General features: G+C 37.5%; 1 protein-coding gene and 1 long non-coding RNA gene across 5 annotated transcripts in view; both read left to right on the top strand.

Moving 5' to 3' along the window:
• LOC133545263 (BMP/retinoic acid-inducible neural-specific protein 3-like) overlaps positions 1-16,312 on the top strand; it is a 1,164,151-nt gene that overhangs the window by 125,703 nt on the left and 1,022,136 nt on the right. The gene's annotated exons all lie outside the window — the stretch shown is intronic.
• On the top strand, positions 794-2,763 carry LOC133545267 (uncharacterized). The gene is made up of 2 exons (XR_009804785.1): positions 794-860; positions 939-2,763. It is a non-coding gene; the product is annotated as an uncharacterized LOC133545267 (long non-coding RNA).

Raw genomic sequence — 16,312 nt, 5'->3', positions numbered from 1 at the left:
ATGATTGCAGTCATTTGATTATACTAATAAAACATTGAACTTGTTATTTAGTCAGGCCGACTGACCGAACCCCTGGGATTGAACCCCAGGGGTTAAGAACCACTCTTCTAAACCAAATCCAGTTTTCCTGGAAATTCAAACTCTTCAACATTCAAACCATCCAACATTCAAACTACTCTTACATCCATACTGCTTTTCTGTCAGCATTTCAGTTCAACTTCAGCATTAGAGCATCCACACGCTATTCCTTCAGGAATTGCCTCTTCTAGTTATTATTACTATTATAATTAAATGTAGCTTACCACATTGAACGTGTGGACTGCATGAATAATGTTTTCTCAGTTGTCACTGTAACACAAATTAAATGTCTAGAAACGCACTAAATTAGCATAATCCATTATTACTATTATAAATAAGGTAAACAAGTAATCTTTTGAAGGAGTAGTCAGTAATCTGATTACTTTTTCCAGGTTTAATTGTGGCAACACTAAATGAAAGCAAAACTTTTTGGCCAACATGTTGACTGTGCTCATGCTTTTTTTTGGAGCAGACATGTCTAAAGATGAATGTGACAATCACTGTAATTATTGTCCACCAGCAGGGGAGCTCATCACTAGTACCACTTCGTGGAGGTCGGCATGTGGTACATTATCTGCTGTGTGTGTATGACTTATTCAGAGGGAGAACAGCACACTTTCACGTATGGCGTCTACCATTAAGGACGGCAGGAATGACTTTTAGGATGTTTTTATATGAATAAGGTGGATTGGACGTTGGCCTGGAAGGCATTCCCTGAAGGTCTTCTTCATGTGTCAGCTGGAAGTACCCTGACTGCTGTGAGGGGGAAACTGCGATCATATGTTGGTACAGGACAATGTCTCATGTGACTGAGCAAAGTTGGAGTTTTCTAAAGAATGTTTGTGTTCTGTGTCCCGCAGACCTCGATGAAGAACATGAGCAGAAGGAGGAACCACAGTCCACCAACATACATGAGGAAGAAAAGGTATCACATTCCCAACGCATCAGAGAGGGAGGAGAGGAGCCACATCCCCCCCACGTTAAAGAGGAAGACGAGACGCCACAGACCCATAATGTTAAACTGACCCTTCACATGAAAGGGCAAGCGGAGGACCCACTGATCATTCGCATCAAAAATGAAGAGGAGGACCCACTGACCCCTCACTTTAAGCAGCAAGAGGACAGGCTGACCCCTCATATTAAAAAGGAAGTTGAGGACCCACTGACCCCCTACTTTAAAGAAGAAGAGGAGGACAAGAGGAACACAGCTTCAGTCAGGAGGGAGAGGATATTGAAGGACTGGAGGAGTTCCCAGTGACTGTGAAGAGTGAAGATGATGAGGTCAAAGGTGAAAGTGAGGAGAGGGGAGGGGCGGAGCCTCCAAGCAGCAGCTCAAGACAACACATGACAACAGAAGCTGATGGAGACCACTGTGGAGGATCACAAGCAGACAAGATCTTAGCTCCACTATCAGATAGTGAGGACACAACCTCACACTCTCCTGACACTGATGATGAAGACTCTAAAGATGATAAGACAACTGACAACACCCGCTTTAAATGTTCTCACTGTGACAAAACCTTTAAATTACCTTATCTGAAAGTACACATGAGAACACACACTGGAGAAAAACCTTTTTCTTGTTCAATCTGCGGTAAAGGTTTTACACAAAATCATCATTTGAAAGAACACATGAAAATACACAGTGGAGAAAAACCTTTTTCCTGCTCAGAATGTGGTAAATGTTTTACTCACAGTCAGAGTTTCAAAGTTCACATGAAAATACACGGTGGAGAAAACCCTTTTTCCTGTTCAATCTGTAGTAAAGGTTTTGCACAAAGTCACAATTTGAAAGCACACATGAGAATACACACCGGTGAAAAACCTTTTATCTGTTCAGCCTGTGGTAAACGTTTTGTAGAAAGTAACAATTTGAAAGTGCACATGAGAACGCACACTGGGGAAAAACCTTTTATCTGTTCGGACTGCGGCAAAAGCTTTACGGAAAGTCAACATTTGAAAAGACACATGAGAACACACACTGGCGAGAAATCACATCCCTGTTCAATCTGCAACAGAAGCTTTTGTGAACGATCAAACCTTGTGGCACACATGAGAACACACACTGGAGAGAAAGTGTTGAGTTGCAGTGTGTGTGGCAAAAGATTCTCTTATAAGTACCAGTGTAGGAAACACAAGTGTGCTGGTGAGAACAGCAGCAGCAAATGAAACTGCAAGATTTGAAATAAACTGTCGAGACTTTAATTTGGACTTTCTAACAACATCAGCACATATAACATGTGTGACATTGTTGTTTGTGTAACAATCTTTTTAACATGCCTTTACATTTATAGATTAGATATTTTATATTAGTGCTTATTTCGGTCAAGTATATGCATTAATATGTAACATTGTGTACTTTTATTACAAATTGAACAACACAGCACAACCTGCCTGGTCAGACTTCAAGTAAAGGACAAGTACGTATTTGTCTTGGAAAAACACTCACCTGTGATTTGTTGATTAAAATGACCAATCTTTCTGTCAAAATGGCAGCTCGACTTTTTTTATAGGCACAATAAAACCAAGTTACTTTGTTTTTCAATGTTAAAATGTTTTATTTTTTCAATCACAAGTCTGTAAACCAGTGGTTCGACGTGGTTTTGGTGACATGAAGTCCTTTTGAAGACACATTTTCTTAAGTCCTTGGTAACGTTCCATGTTCTCAATAAAATATCAACAGTTTGTCTTCTCATGCTCGGACTTGCTAGCACATTTATTTAACAACACATTGTGGTGGCACACACCTACTACAGTTGTCATCTTGCAATCCATAAGTATATTTTAGGTGTGACTGCCATCTACAGGTAACACTTATCATTACAACAAGTTCACATGAAACACTTAAAGGCCTACTGAAAGCCACTACTAGCCACCACGCAGTCTGATAGTTTATTTATCAATGATGAAATATTAACATTGCAACACATGCCAATACGGCCTTTTTAGTTTACTAAATTGCAATTTTAAAATTCCCGCAGAGTTTGTTGTTGAAAACGTCACGGAATGATGTTTGTGACGTCTCGAGTTGGAGCACCACACACAGCTAAAACTTGTCTCTTTTCATCGCACAATTACACAGTAATTTGGACATCTGTGTTGCTGAATCTTTTGCAATTTGTTCAATTAATAATGGAGACGTCAAAGAAGAATGCAGTTGGTGGATTGCAGCTGCCTTTAGCAACCGAAACACAGCCGGTGTTTCTTTGTTTGTTGTGAAGTTTTAACACAGAGCGGTCAAGCGAACATGTTTCTCTACGTCAACCAGCAAGATGGGAAAATTGTGATATTAAGTCAGCTCTTACCGGAGACTTCAGTGGACTATGGTACTTCCTCCTGCAGCTCAAAAATTCAGCTGTAATCTTGGCTTCTCTGAGAGACACTGGCGTTCACCGCAGCCATCCGACTTTCAGGTATGACTTTACAATCTCACTAAAACACTATTAAAACAATAAGCAGATAAGGGATCTTCCAGAATTATCCTAGTAAATGTGTCTTTGATTGATTGATTGATTGATTGATTGATACTTTTATTAGTAGATTGCACAGTTCAGTACATATTCCGTACAATTGACCACTAAATGGTAACACCCCAATAAGTTTTTCAACTTGTTTAAGTCGGGGTCCACATTAATCAAATCATGGTGAGTCTAAGTACATCTGGGACGGTCCTACTGCCGCCGCCTGGAGCCGTCGCTTTTTTTTTCTTTTTTTTTGTGTGCTTCACTCTAACTTTCTTCATCCACGAATCTTTCATTCTCGCTCAAATTAATGGGGAAATTGTCGCTTTCTCGGTCCGAATCGCTCTCACATTATAAACAATGTTCAGATGTGAGGAGCCCTACAACCTGTGATGTCACGCGCACATCGTCTGCTACTTCCGGTAAAAGCAAGGCTTTTTTTTATTAGCGACCAAAAGTTGAAAACTTTATCGTCGATGTTCTCTACTAAATCCTTTCAGCAAGAATAGGGCAATATCGCAAAATGATCAAGTATGACACATAGAATGGACCTGCTATCCCCGTTTGAATAAGAAAATCTCATTTCAGTAGGCCTTTAAGTTATATGTTAACTAAATTAGTATTACTAACTAAAGTATTATCAGTTTAAAACATTCTAAATGTTTCCACATGTACAACAAACAAGCACGTTGTTCCATGCAACAAATATTTATTGAAGCAGTATACACAGTTAAACACGTGTGATGATGTAGGGATCCATCCATACATATATATATATATATATATATATATATATATATGTGTGTGTGTTTGTGTGTGTGTGTGTGTGTGTGTGTGTCTTAATTGTATTAGTAGAAGGTCAAGGGGCTCATAGTGATGTTACTAGTAGTTGACTGGGAGGTGTTTAGAGTCTGCTGCATTATACCCACCTGCTTAACAGCTTTCTGCTAACCAGCACCGTCTCTCCTCCCTGCCTGCCTCTGCCGTGAGCACTGACTCCATGCGCTCTGAATACTCACTGCTGATTGGCTGTTACATGCGCTCTGAATACTCACTGCTGATTGGCTGTTACATGCGCTCTGAATACTCACTGCTGATTGGCTGTTACATGCGCTCTGAATACTCACTGCTGATTGGCTGTTACATGCGCTCTGAATACTCACTGCTGATTGGCTGTTACATGCGCTCTGAATACAGACTGCTGATTGGCTGTTACATGCGCTCTGAATACTCACTGCTGATTGGCTGTTACATGCGCTCTGAATACAGACTGCTGATTGGCTGTTACATGCGCTCTGAATACTCACTGCTGATTGGCTGTTACATGCGCTCTGAATACTCACTGCTGATTGGCTGTTACATGCGCTCTGAATACTCACTGCTGATTGGCTGTTACATCGCTCTGAATATTCACTGCTGATTGGCTTTGTATGTAACCAACCAGATGGTTGTGTGGGTGGGACAATGGTGGGTGCTGCATAGGTGTATCGACAGAGGCAGAGGCAGCACGAAGCGAAAAAGCTTGTGATGCAAATACATTTAATAAAGTCAAATTCAAATAAATACTACACTTCTCTTTTGTAAAGTAAATCTGAACAATATATATGGACATCTACATCAACTATATGATTTCCCTAAAAAGATGGACAGGACAAAAACAAAGATATTAAATAATTAGTAAAAAAAAAAAAATAATAATAATAAAGGCTTTAATTTAGGCGGTGGCTTTGTTGTTAAGGCGGCCACCTTAAAAAAAAACTGGAAACCCATATATACACACACACACAAAAAAATATATATATATATATTTAAATATGTGTGTATATATGTGTATGAATGTGTATATATGTATGTATGTATAAGTATATATGTGTGGATATAATATATACATATGTATGTATATATATATGTACATATATGAGCATATAAATATACAATATATATATGTGTGTGTGTATATATTATATATGTATATATATATATCTATATGTATGTGTGTGTGTATATATATGTGTGTATATATATATATATATTTATCTATATATGTATATGTATATGTATGTATATGTATATATGTATATATAATACATCTCATAAACCTTTTAATAAAGGCCATGTTGTTTGGCAGCATTGGTATTGGATCGATACCAGCGGGATGAGATTGAGTCCATTCTCGTCTACATATATTGTCATCAATATTTGATCGGGTTATCGAATTGTGTTTTCTGCAACAACAACAAAAAAACATCCAAGTAAAATATTTCCCAAAAAACATAATGTGTAGTTTTCTTTACTGAAAATGTGAAATGGCAAATATCCAGGTTATCCCCTGTGTTTAATTGGTATTGGATCCATCCATCCATTTCCTACCGCTTGTCCCGTTTTGTGGTCGCGGGGGGTGCTTGAGCCTATCTCAGCTGCACTCGGGCGGAAGGCCGGGCACACCCTGGACAAGTCGCCACCTCATCACAGCGCCAACAGAGATATATTATATGTATATATTGGGGGTGGAAAAGTTCACAAAATCCACGGTGTGGATGTTTTTACGGTTTTGTAAGAGATAGTTTTGTGTTCAATGTAGTGAACATTGTTGGTTTTTAATACTAATATTCTGCAAATGTAAAAACAAATATGAATTCTGACTAAAGAATTGGTGCCGATGGAAACTAAGAAAAGGGATTTGGGTACACTATCTGGAGTACAGGGCAGGCGAGTGGGGGATCTTATGTTTGTGGATAACTCCTCTGACAGGGGGCTCCCCTCGTCTCTTTTAATGCACAGCATAGGACACATAGCAAGAGTGGTCCTCAGGTCCTGTTGATCAGGGGCATTAGCTCCACAGCCACAGATCCACTTTTAACCACTAATATCACGGTCAAAAGGAAAGCTTGTTCCCACAGGCACCCTAAACTGTTAATTATGTTTAGACAAAAGTGTATATTATATATACTATTATATACATAGTATTTATATAGGTGTGTGTGTGTGTATGATGGATATGTGTGTACTTTGGGTTTATGCATGTGTGTATGTATGTGATTGTGTGTGTATGTGTATATATGTATGTATATGTATATATAAATTGTATATATGTGTGTGTTGTGTATATATGTGTGTGTACATATGTATATATGTAAGTGTGTGTGAATTTAAATGTATTATATATAGATAATATATAGCATCTACGCAGTACCCACTGTATTGAATTATATTATATATATTATTGTATTATATATTGTATATATATATATTGTATATGTATAGGGGTGGGACCTAATAAGTTTACTTCTTCCCACTCCCTTTTGAGCCAATCTTGACATCTACAAAAGATTAGTCACATGTAATGTTTTCAATGTAGGTGTAAAAATAATGTATCTATATATTTCTTTTGTATTTTATGTTATTCTCTTGTTTTGTTTGCATGGCTCAAAATAAACAATTCATTCATTTATTCTTAGATTTCCATGTTATGATACATCTTCTCATTATTTATTGACTGTATCTAAAAAAGATTTAAAAAATTATATTCTTATTTTAATGAAGATATGAAATAATCCTAAATGAAATACACTGACTTTGGTTTATATTATTGTATATACTAGGTCATAAAATCAGTGTCAGTTGAGTCGGTCCATAGGTCGCCTGTAGGGATTTTTAATGTCCAGCAGATGTCAGTATTTAGTGACACAGTATCAATACAGTTTTGCAATGTGTCAAAAGGCTATACGACACCTCATCAACCTATCACTAATGATCACTCAAGTCAGGAAATATCAAGGCTTTTATCTGCACTGAACATTGTCAGTCTTCTTTACTGTCAAAGACTTTTTGAATAGTCAATCAATCATAACCACCAGTCAAATGACAAATTCGGGATGCAGTGTTACCTTACAACAGAAATGTGTTTAATCTTGTTGTTTGTTATCTGGAAGATTGACACAGGCATTTAACTTTTCCACAAACCATCCTGAATCACAGTTTCAATCGTAGTCCATGTTAACTACCAAACCGTGACTTAAAAGGGTTGGTTGAACAACTATAAGGACTAGCAGGTCATTGCTTGTGTTGCTGTAAAGCACAGTACTCATGGACTAAATTTTTGGGAAATTCCTGTTGAAATCAAGTGGAAATGCTTCAAAGTTCCACGTTTGCCATCTGACTCTAACTGTTCCAACTTCAAAATATTCAGACTGTTCAGAAACTGTGTACTTGACTTCAACAATGCTAAAAATATTCGAGGATTTCAGTTCATATTCAGCATTGGAGCATTTACACGCAATTCCTTCAGGAATTACCTCATCTAGTTTTAAATGTTAAATAAAAAAAAGATACAACAATACAACATTTCCACATGTTGTTACCTATTCAAATCATTCCACCTTCGACACATTGCACCATTCTGGAAATTCAAACTTCCCATTTTCGTAGTTCAAAAAAAGTTTAGGAATTTCCAGAATTCCTGCTCTTCTGAAACCCTATTTCCACCTTTTTTTTGGCGACTACGATTTCCACCATTTGTCATTTCAACATGTTATTACTTTAACAATTCTCCACCGATTGAGAAATTGTCCAAGACAATAAATTTAGATTAGATAGTACTTTATTTATTCCTTCAGGAGAGTGAATGCCTTGGCAGAAGACACCACCTGATTAAATGTAAAACTACAAAGAGCAGACTGCCAAAGATGCCAAAGACTCTTATACCGCAGGATTTTTTATTTTGTCAAATAATCATCAAATGAGACCGGGCAACAGCAGCGAAGGTCTGCCCGGCCGCAGACTGGCTGCGTAGTCTTTATAGCTGTTCAACCAACCTTTTTAAGCTACGGTTGGGTAGTTAACATGGGCGCCAATTTGACTCGTACCTTGGTAGCTGTTTTGCCAACCCTTTTAAGTTGCGGTTTTAAGAAGTACCAAATGTTGAAACCGTAGGTCAGGATGGTGTGTGTAAAAGCAAAATGCCTGTGACAGTCTCCCAGCATTGGAGTACTCGTACATAATTCCTTCAGGAATTGCCTAATCTACTTGTAAATGTTTAATAAAAAAGGAAAATAACTACAAAAAAAGATACAACAATTCCACATTTTTTAACTTATTACACCATTCTGGAAAGTTCAAGATTTTCCAAATTTCTTGCTTTGACAAAGCCTTCTTTGCATTGACTACTCCTTTCACATTTTTCAACATACTACAACTTTTTAAGTCCAAGGGTTTTGCTATAAATAGGACATTGACAGTCTACTTCGCTGTCAGACACTTTTTGGGCAGCATAACAAAATCACCGGCCGATGGTAAACCAAATGTCACATTTAAACAGAGCCTACATCAAAATGTTTGCTTTCACAATTTTATTATCGGGGAGACTGACACGGGCATTTAGCTTTTCCACACACCATCCTGACTCACGGTTTCAACATTTGGTATTTGTTAAAACCGTAACTTAAAATGGTTTGCTGAACAGCTATCAAGGTACGATGCAATCAGCGCCAATGTTAACTACCCAACCGTAACTTAAAAAGGTTGGATGAACAGCTATAATGACTATGCAGTCAGACTTCCTGGTCACCTGGTATTTCTTTGCTACTGTTGTTCCGAGGGCACATTATGCATGGACTGCCTGTGCAATTTCTCAATTCCTTTTTATTCTAAATGATAATTAGTGGGAGACCCGACATCGCCGATGCATCAACGTATGCGTTGAGCTCTATGAATGAAACCCTGTATCCTTGCGCAGAAACAGCTAATTCTTTCGATACCTCAGTTGATAGAGTGGATATCTGTATTTGCTTATGCTGAGTTTTTTAGGGCACTGGTTCATATCCAGCTCTATGGATCACTTATGTTTTTACCATGAATTGATTAACGTGGAACCCGACCCCGACTTAAGTTGAAAAACTTATTCGGGTGTTACCATTTAGTGGTCAATTGTACAGAATATGTACTGAACTGTGCAATCTACTAATAAAAGTTTCAATCAATCAATCAATAGTACGTATTCAGAGCGCATGTGTAAAAAAAAATTTTTTTTAATTCCTAGTCCACAAGTATCCTCATTCACAACACGTTCTCTTAGATTTCCATGTTATGATACATGTTCACATTATTTATTGACTGTATCTAAAAAAGATTTAAAAAAATATATTTTTATTTAAATGAAGACATGAAATAATCCTAAATGAAATACAATGACTTGGTTTATATTATTGTATATACTAGGTCATAAAATCAGTGTCAGTTGAGTCGGTCCATAGGATACCTGTGGGGATTTTTAATGTCCAGCAGATGTCAATATTTAGTGACACAGTATCAATACAGTTTTGCAATGTGTCAAAAGGCTATACGACGCTTCAACAACCTATCATAAAAATCGAGGCTTTTATCCACACTAAATATTGTCAGTTTTCTTTACTGTCAAAGACTTTTTGAATAATCAATCAATCAAAACCACCAGTTAAATGACAAATTCGGTGTGCAGTATTACTTTTCAACAGATATTTATTTAATCTTGTTGTTTGTTATCTGGAAGATTGACACAGGCATTTAACTTTTCCACACATCATCCTGAATCACAGTTTCAATAGTAGTCCATGTTAACTACCAAACCGTAACTTAAAAAGGTTGGTTGAATAACTATAAGGACATTGCTAGTGTAGCTGGAAGGCACAGTATCATGGAATACATTTTTGGGAAATTCCTGTTGAAATCAATTGGAAATCTTTCAAAGTTCCATATTTTCCAACTCTTCCAGCTTCAAAATATTCAGCCTGTTCAGGAATTGTGTGCTCGACTTCAACAATGCTAAAGTAATTCCAGAATTTCATTTCATATTCAGCATTGGAGCATTTACACGCAATTCCTTCAGGAATTGCCTCATTTTGTTTGAAACGTTAAATAAATAAAAGATAAACAACAATACAGCATTTCCACATGTTTTAACCTATTCAAACCATTCCACCTTCGACACATTGCACCATTCTGGAAATTCAAACTACCCATTTTCGTAGTTCAAAGAAGTTCAGGACTTTCCAGAATTCCTGCTATTCTGAAGACCTATTTCCACCTTTTTTCTGGCGACTACGATTTCCACATTTTTCAACGCGTTTTAACTGTTCCACCGTCGAAGCTTTCCTCTTAATCAGAACTGGAAAAATTCTCGGTTTTTCCGAAATTCCGTATTACCATTTGTCATTTCAACATGTTATTAATTCAACAATTCTCCACCGATTGAGAAATTGTCCAAGACATCAATAAATTTAGATTAGATAGTACTTTATTTATTCCTTCAGGAGAGTGAATGCCTTGGCAGAAGACACCACCTGATTAAATGTAAAACTACAAAGAGCAGACTGCCAAAGATGCCAAAGACTCTTATACCGCAGGATTTTTTATTTTTTCAAATAATCACCAAACGTCACCATTGACATCAGTGATGCTATTTGGAACAGAAATTATACATTTAGAAAAATTAATGAGACCGGGCAACAGCAGCGTGCTGTGTCCTCCGGGCAACAGCAGCGAAGGTCTGCCCAGCCGCAGACTGGCCTCATAGTCCTTATAACTATTTAAACAATCTTTTTAAGTTACGGTTGAGTAGTTAACATGGGCCCCATGTTGCATCGTACTTTGCAAGCTGCTCAGCCAACCCTTTTAAGTTACGGTTTTAAGAAGTACCAAATGTTGAAACCGTAGGTCAGGATGGTGTGTGTAAAAGCAAAATACCTGTGTCAGTCGCTTTAGTAGCAAAATTGTTAAAGCAAACAATTTGATGAAAGTTTTGCAAAAAGCTTATATTCCATATTGGTTTAACCATTGACTGATGACTTTGATATCCTATGCACAAAGTGTCAGGCAGTAAAGTAAACTATCAATGTTTTAATAACAGCCACAACTTTGAGCTTCAAAAGTTACAACATATTGAAACATGTGGAAGAGGTCTAAACAATCTCTCTAATGCATTGAAACTGAAAATTAACCTAATATGTGTGCTTCACGCACACACTCTCTCCTCCACTCTCTCTCTCCAGGCTTGTACCTCATGACATAATTCCATCCATCCATCTTCTTCCGCTTATCCAAAGTCAGGTTGTGGGGGCAGCAGCCGAAGCAGGGAAGCCCAGACTTCCCTCTCCACAGCCACTTCCTCCAGCTCCTCCCGGGGGATCCCAGGTAATAAAGTTAAAGTACAGATGATAGTCACAAACACACTAGGTGTGGCGACACACCTAATGATGCATTCTCATTTTAGGCAAAGTATAAGACAATACTCTCTTAACAGTATAATTGTAACCAGGAATAAGTCTTCAAGTAACAATATTCAAATACTAACATTGTTGGGTACGACATAATTTGCTTTTATTCTGAATCCAGAGAAACAGATTTGTGGTTTTAGCTGATATAAAGACTTTCAGGTGTTTATATATCTTTATGTTTAAGTATTTTGCAGACGCTTTTATCCGAAGCAACATACATGAAAAATACATATAAAACAATCACTGTAAACATGATCATTTAAGGGAAGAATGTAATACAAAAGATTAATACAAAGTGTCAAGACAGAATAAACTCTCTGCTGTTGCAGCAACAGAAATACAGTCTATAAGATATATAGATATCTAATGTATTTATACATTGTTTATGTAGGATATACACATGTATATATGACCTAATCATATTGTTTCTTCACCTTAAAAATAGCTGACCGTTTTTTTCCCCCTTTTTGGGATTATTATTCCCAGTTTTGATCTTGGACGTCTGCTCGCTTAGAGCATATAAGAATATTCTGTTACTGTTAAGCAAACAATGAACACGTCAAAAAATGTGTCTTTTATCATAGTTACACGTATGAAAAAAAAGCGTGTGAATATCAGTGGTATTCAGTGAGGTAAAATGAATTAAATGCGCTGACAGTTCATTGCTCCTGACAAATGAATTGCACTGAGTGGAGGGGATCACCACTCCAAGATGGCGGCCCCGCGTCACGTCAGTGCCAGTAGGCAGTAGCGCTCGATGCTGTGTCTACTTATAAGATGTCTATGGTTCTAGCGTTAGCAGTGAGTTTACAGCCTCACTGATTCAACTAAACAGCAAATAAAAGTCACGTTACTCAGCCAATAAATGTTAACTTACATTCAAAACTTACCTTTCTTTGTGCAACTTCAAATGTCGAACAAAGTTGGAAGTTGTTGTGTCTCTGTCTGTAATCTTCCAACGAACCGCATGCTTTGCTTACTGGAATTCGTTTTTTATTGACCAAGTCGTAGTTTTAATACCCGTACGAAACAATTTTTGGCATCATTTTTCCTCATTGGCGTGTTGTATGAGAGCTCTTCTTCGTTGGTTTTCATGCAATTTGATTAGCTGAATACTGTGTGATGAAAATAACATGGATTTAATTTGATTGGCTGTTGTTCTGACAGGTAGCGCGCACACTGTCATCGCACACACACTGACAGACACGGGGCGCTCCTGAATAACTTTTTAATCATTGGGTTTTGGGGAAAGTAGCAAGTCATGTCAAGTCAAAAGGCTCAAGTCCAAGTCAAGTCACAAGTCATTGATGTTAAAATCTAAGTCGAGTTGCAAGTCTTTTTACATTTTGTCAAGTCGAGTCTAAAGTCATCAAATTCATGACTCGAGTCTGGCTCGAGTCCAAGTCATGTAACTTGAGTCCATACCTCTGGTTGTAAGGTACGCAACATTTTTTCTCTGACTAGTTAGTCTAAATGATAAAAAAAAACCTCATGAACTTTCAAAGTCCAGGGGTTTTATTTTTAATAGTATATTGACAATCTTCTTTACCATCAGATACATTTTTGGTGCCAACCAAAATCACCAGTCAATGGCTAATCTGGTATGCAATGTCACCTTCTAGCAGAACTTGGTTTCAAATTCTTTGCATTATCAATTTTGTGATTTGGGAGACTGACAAAGGCATTTAGCGTTTCCACCTACCATCCTGACTCACAGTTTCAACATTAGGTTCTTCTTAAAACCGTAACTTGAAAGGGTTGGCTGAACAGCTATTAAGGGCGCAATTGGCGCCCATCTTAACTACCGAACTGTAACTTAAAAGAGTTGGCTGAAGAATTATTAGGACTATGCGGTTGGGCAGGCGATCGCTTATTTTGCCGGGAGGCACAGTATGCATGGAGTGAATTATTTTGGAAATTCCTATTGAATTCAAGTAGACGTCCTTCGAAGTTCCACAAATCCCGCATTTTCCATCTGATTCCAACTGTTCCACCTTCATAACATTCAGCCTGTTCAGGAATCGTGTGCTCGACTTCAACAATGCAAAAAAAATTTGAGGATTTCAGTTTATCTTCAGCATTGGAGCATTCACACACAATTCCTTCAGGAATTGCCTCATCTACTTTTAAATGTTTAATAAAAAAAGGAAAATAACTACAAAAAAAGATACAACAATACAACATTTCCACGTTTTTTAACCTATTACACCATTCCGCAAATTCAAACTACCCCTTCTCCTAGTTCAAAAAAAGTCCATGATTTCCAAGAAATCTTGCCTTCACAGAGCCTTCTTTGCAGAGACTACTCCTTTCACATTTTTCAACATGTTACAACTTTCAAAGTCCAAGGGTTTTGCTGTTAATAGAACATTAACAGTCTACTTTGATATCTGACACTTTTTGGGCAGTATATCAAAATTACCAGTCAATAGTAACACTGTCACATTTTAGCAGATAATTCATCAAAAAGTTTGCTTTGAAAATGTTGTTTTCTGGGAGACTAACACGGGCATTTAGCTTTTCCACAAACCATCCTGACGCACGGTTTCAACATTTGGTACTTGTTAAAACCGTAACCCGACCCCGACTTAAGTTGAAAAACTTATTCGGGTGTTACCATTTAGTGGTCAATTGTACAGAATATGTACTGAACTGTGCAATCTACTAATAAAAGTTTCAATCAATCAATCAATAGTGCGTATTCAGAGCGCATGTGTAAAAAAAAAAATTAAAAAAATTCCCAGTCCACAAGTATCCTCATTCACAACACGTTCTCTTAGATTTCTATGTTATGATACATGTTCACATTATTTATTGACTGTATCTAAAAAAGATTAAAAAATATATATTTTTATTTAAATGAACATATGATATAATCCTAAATGAAATACAATGACTTGGTTTATATTATTGTATATTCTAGGTCATAAAATCAGTGTCAGTTGAGTCGGTCCATAGGTTGTCTGTAGGGATTTTTAAAGTCCAGCAGATGTCAGTATTTAGTGACACAGTATCAATACAGTTTTGCAATGTGTCAAAAGGCTATGCGACGCCTCATCAACCTATCACTAATGATCACACAAGTCAGGAAATTTCAAGGCTTTTATCTGCACTGAGCATTGTCAGTCTTCTTTACTATCAAAGACTTTTTGAGTAATCAATTAATCAAAACCAACAGTCAAATGAAAAATTCAGTATGCAGTGTTACCTTTCATCAGAACTTTGTATAATCTTGTTGTGTGTTATCTGGAAGATTGACACAGGCATTTAACTTGTCCACACACCATCCTGAATCACAGTTTCAATCGTAGTCCATGTTTACTACCAAACCGTAACCTAAAAGGGTTGGTTGAACAACTATAAGGTCTAGCAGGTCATTGTTAGTGTTGCTGGAAGACATAGTACTCATGGACTAACTTTTGGGAAATTCCTATTGAAATCAATGGGTCATCCTTCAAAGTTCCATATTTTTCATCTTATTCCAACTGTTCCAACTTCAAAATATTCAGCCTGTTCAGGAATTGAGTGCTGGACTTCAACAATGTTAAAAATATTCAAGGATTTCAGTTTGTATTCAGCATTGGAGCATTTACACGCAATTCCTTCAGGAATTGCCTCATCTAGTTTTGTGAATCGTGAATTATATTTATATAGCGCTTTTCTCAAGTGACTCAAAGCGCTTTACATAGTGACACCCAATATCTAAGTTACATTTAAACCAGTGTGGGTGGCACTGGGAGCAGGTGGGTAAAGTGTCTTGCCCAAGGACACAACGGCAGTAACTAGGATGGCACAAGCGGGAATCGAACCTGCAACCCTCAAGTTGCTGGCACGGCCACTCTACCAACCGAGCTATTCCGCCCCAATAGTAGAATTAGCGATTCAAGGGTTTTATGAAAAAAAAAAAAAATGACTTATATTGAAACTTGTTTAAGGCTGAAACCCTTCTGGGTCCTTAAGACCTAACTTGAGGGAGCCCCGATAATAAAAAAATTTTTAAAAAGTGTATATTGTATTGGTTTGGAAATGAAAAAAAATATCAACTTGGCCCCAGTGTACTTTGATTTTTCAATGTGCGGACCTCAGTGGAAAAAGTTTGGACACCCCTGCTGTACAGTAATATCATTTCAACACTGAATTTAAAAAAGCAGGGAGGTCATAACTGGTGGAATGCGTGAGTGGGTGACAAAGAGAGAGAGAGAGAGAAAGGCGGCGAGGCTATAGTTGCGGGATGGGGGGAAGGTTGAGTGTTTCCAGGGCGCTGTGGTAGAGCTCTCGCAAAGCTTTTAAATGCCTAATAAAAAAAAGGAACAACAATACAACATTTCCACATGTTTTAAGCTATTCAAACCATTCCACCTTTGACACATTGCACCATTCTGGAAATTCTTTTCATAGTTCCAAAAAAGTTCAGGGTTTTCCAGAATTCCTGCTTTTCCGAAGCCCTATTTCCAGCCTTTCTTCTGGCGACTACTCCTTCCACATTTTTCAACGCGTTTTAACTGTTCCACCGTCGAAGCTTTC

Source organism: Nerophis ophidion, linkage group LG28 (genome assembly GCF_033978795.1).
Source record: "Nerophis ophidion isolate RoL-2023_Sa linkage group LG28, RoL_Noph_v1.0, whole genome shotgun sequence".
Classification (NCBI taxonomy): Eukaryota; Metazoa; Chordata; class Actinopteri; order Syngnathiformes; family Syngnathidae; genus Nerophis; species Nerophis ophidion.
This window is presented reverse-complemented; position numbering and strand designations above follow the sequence as displayed.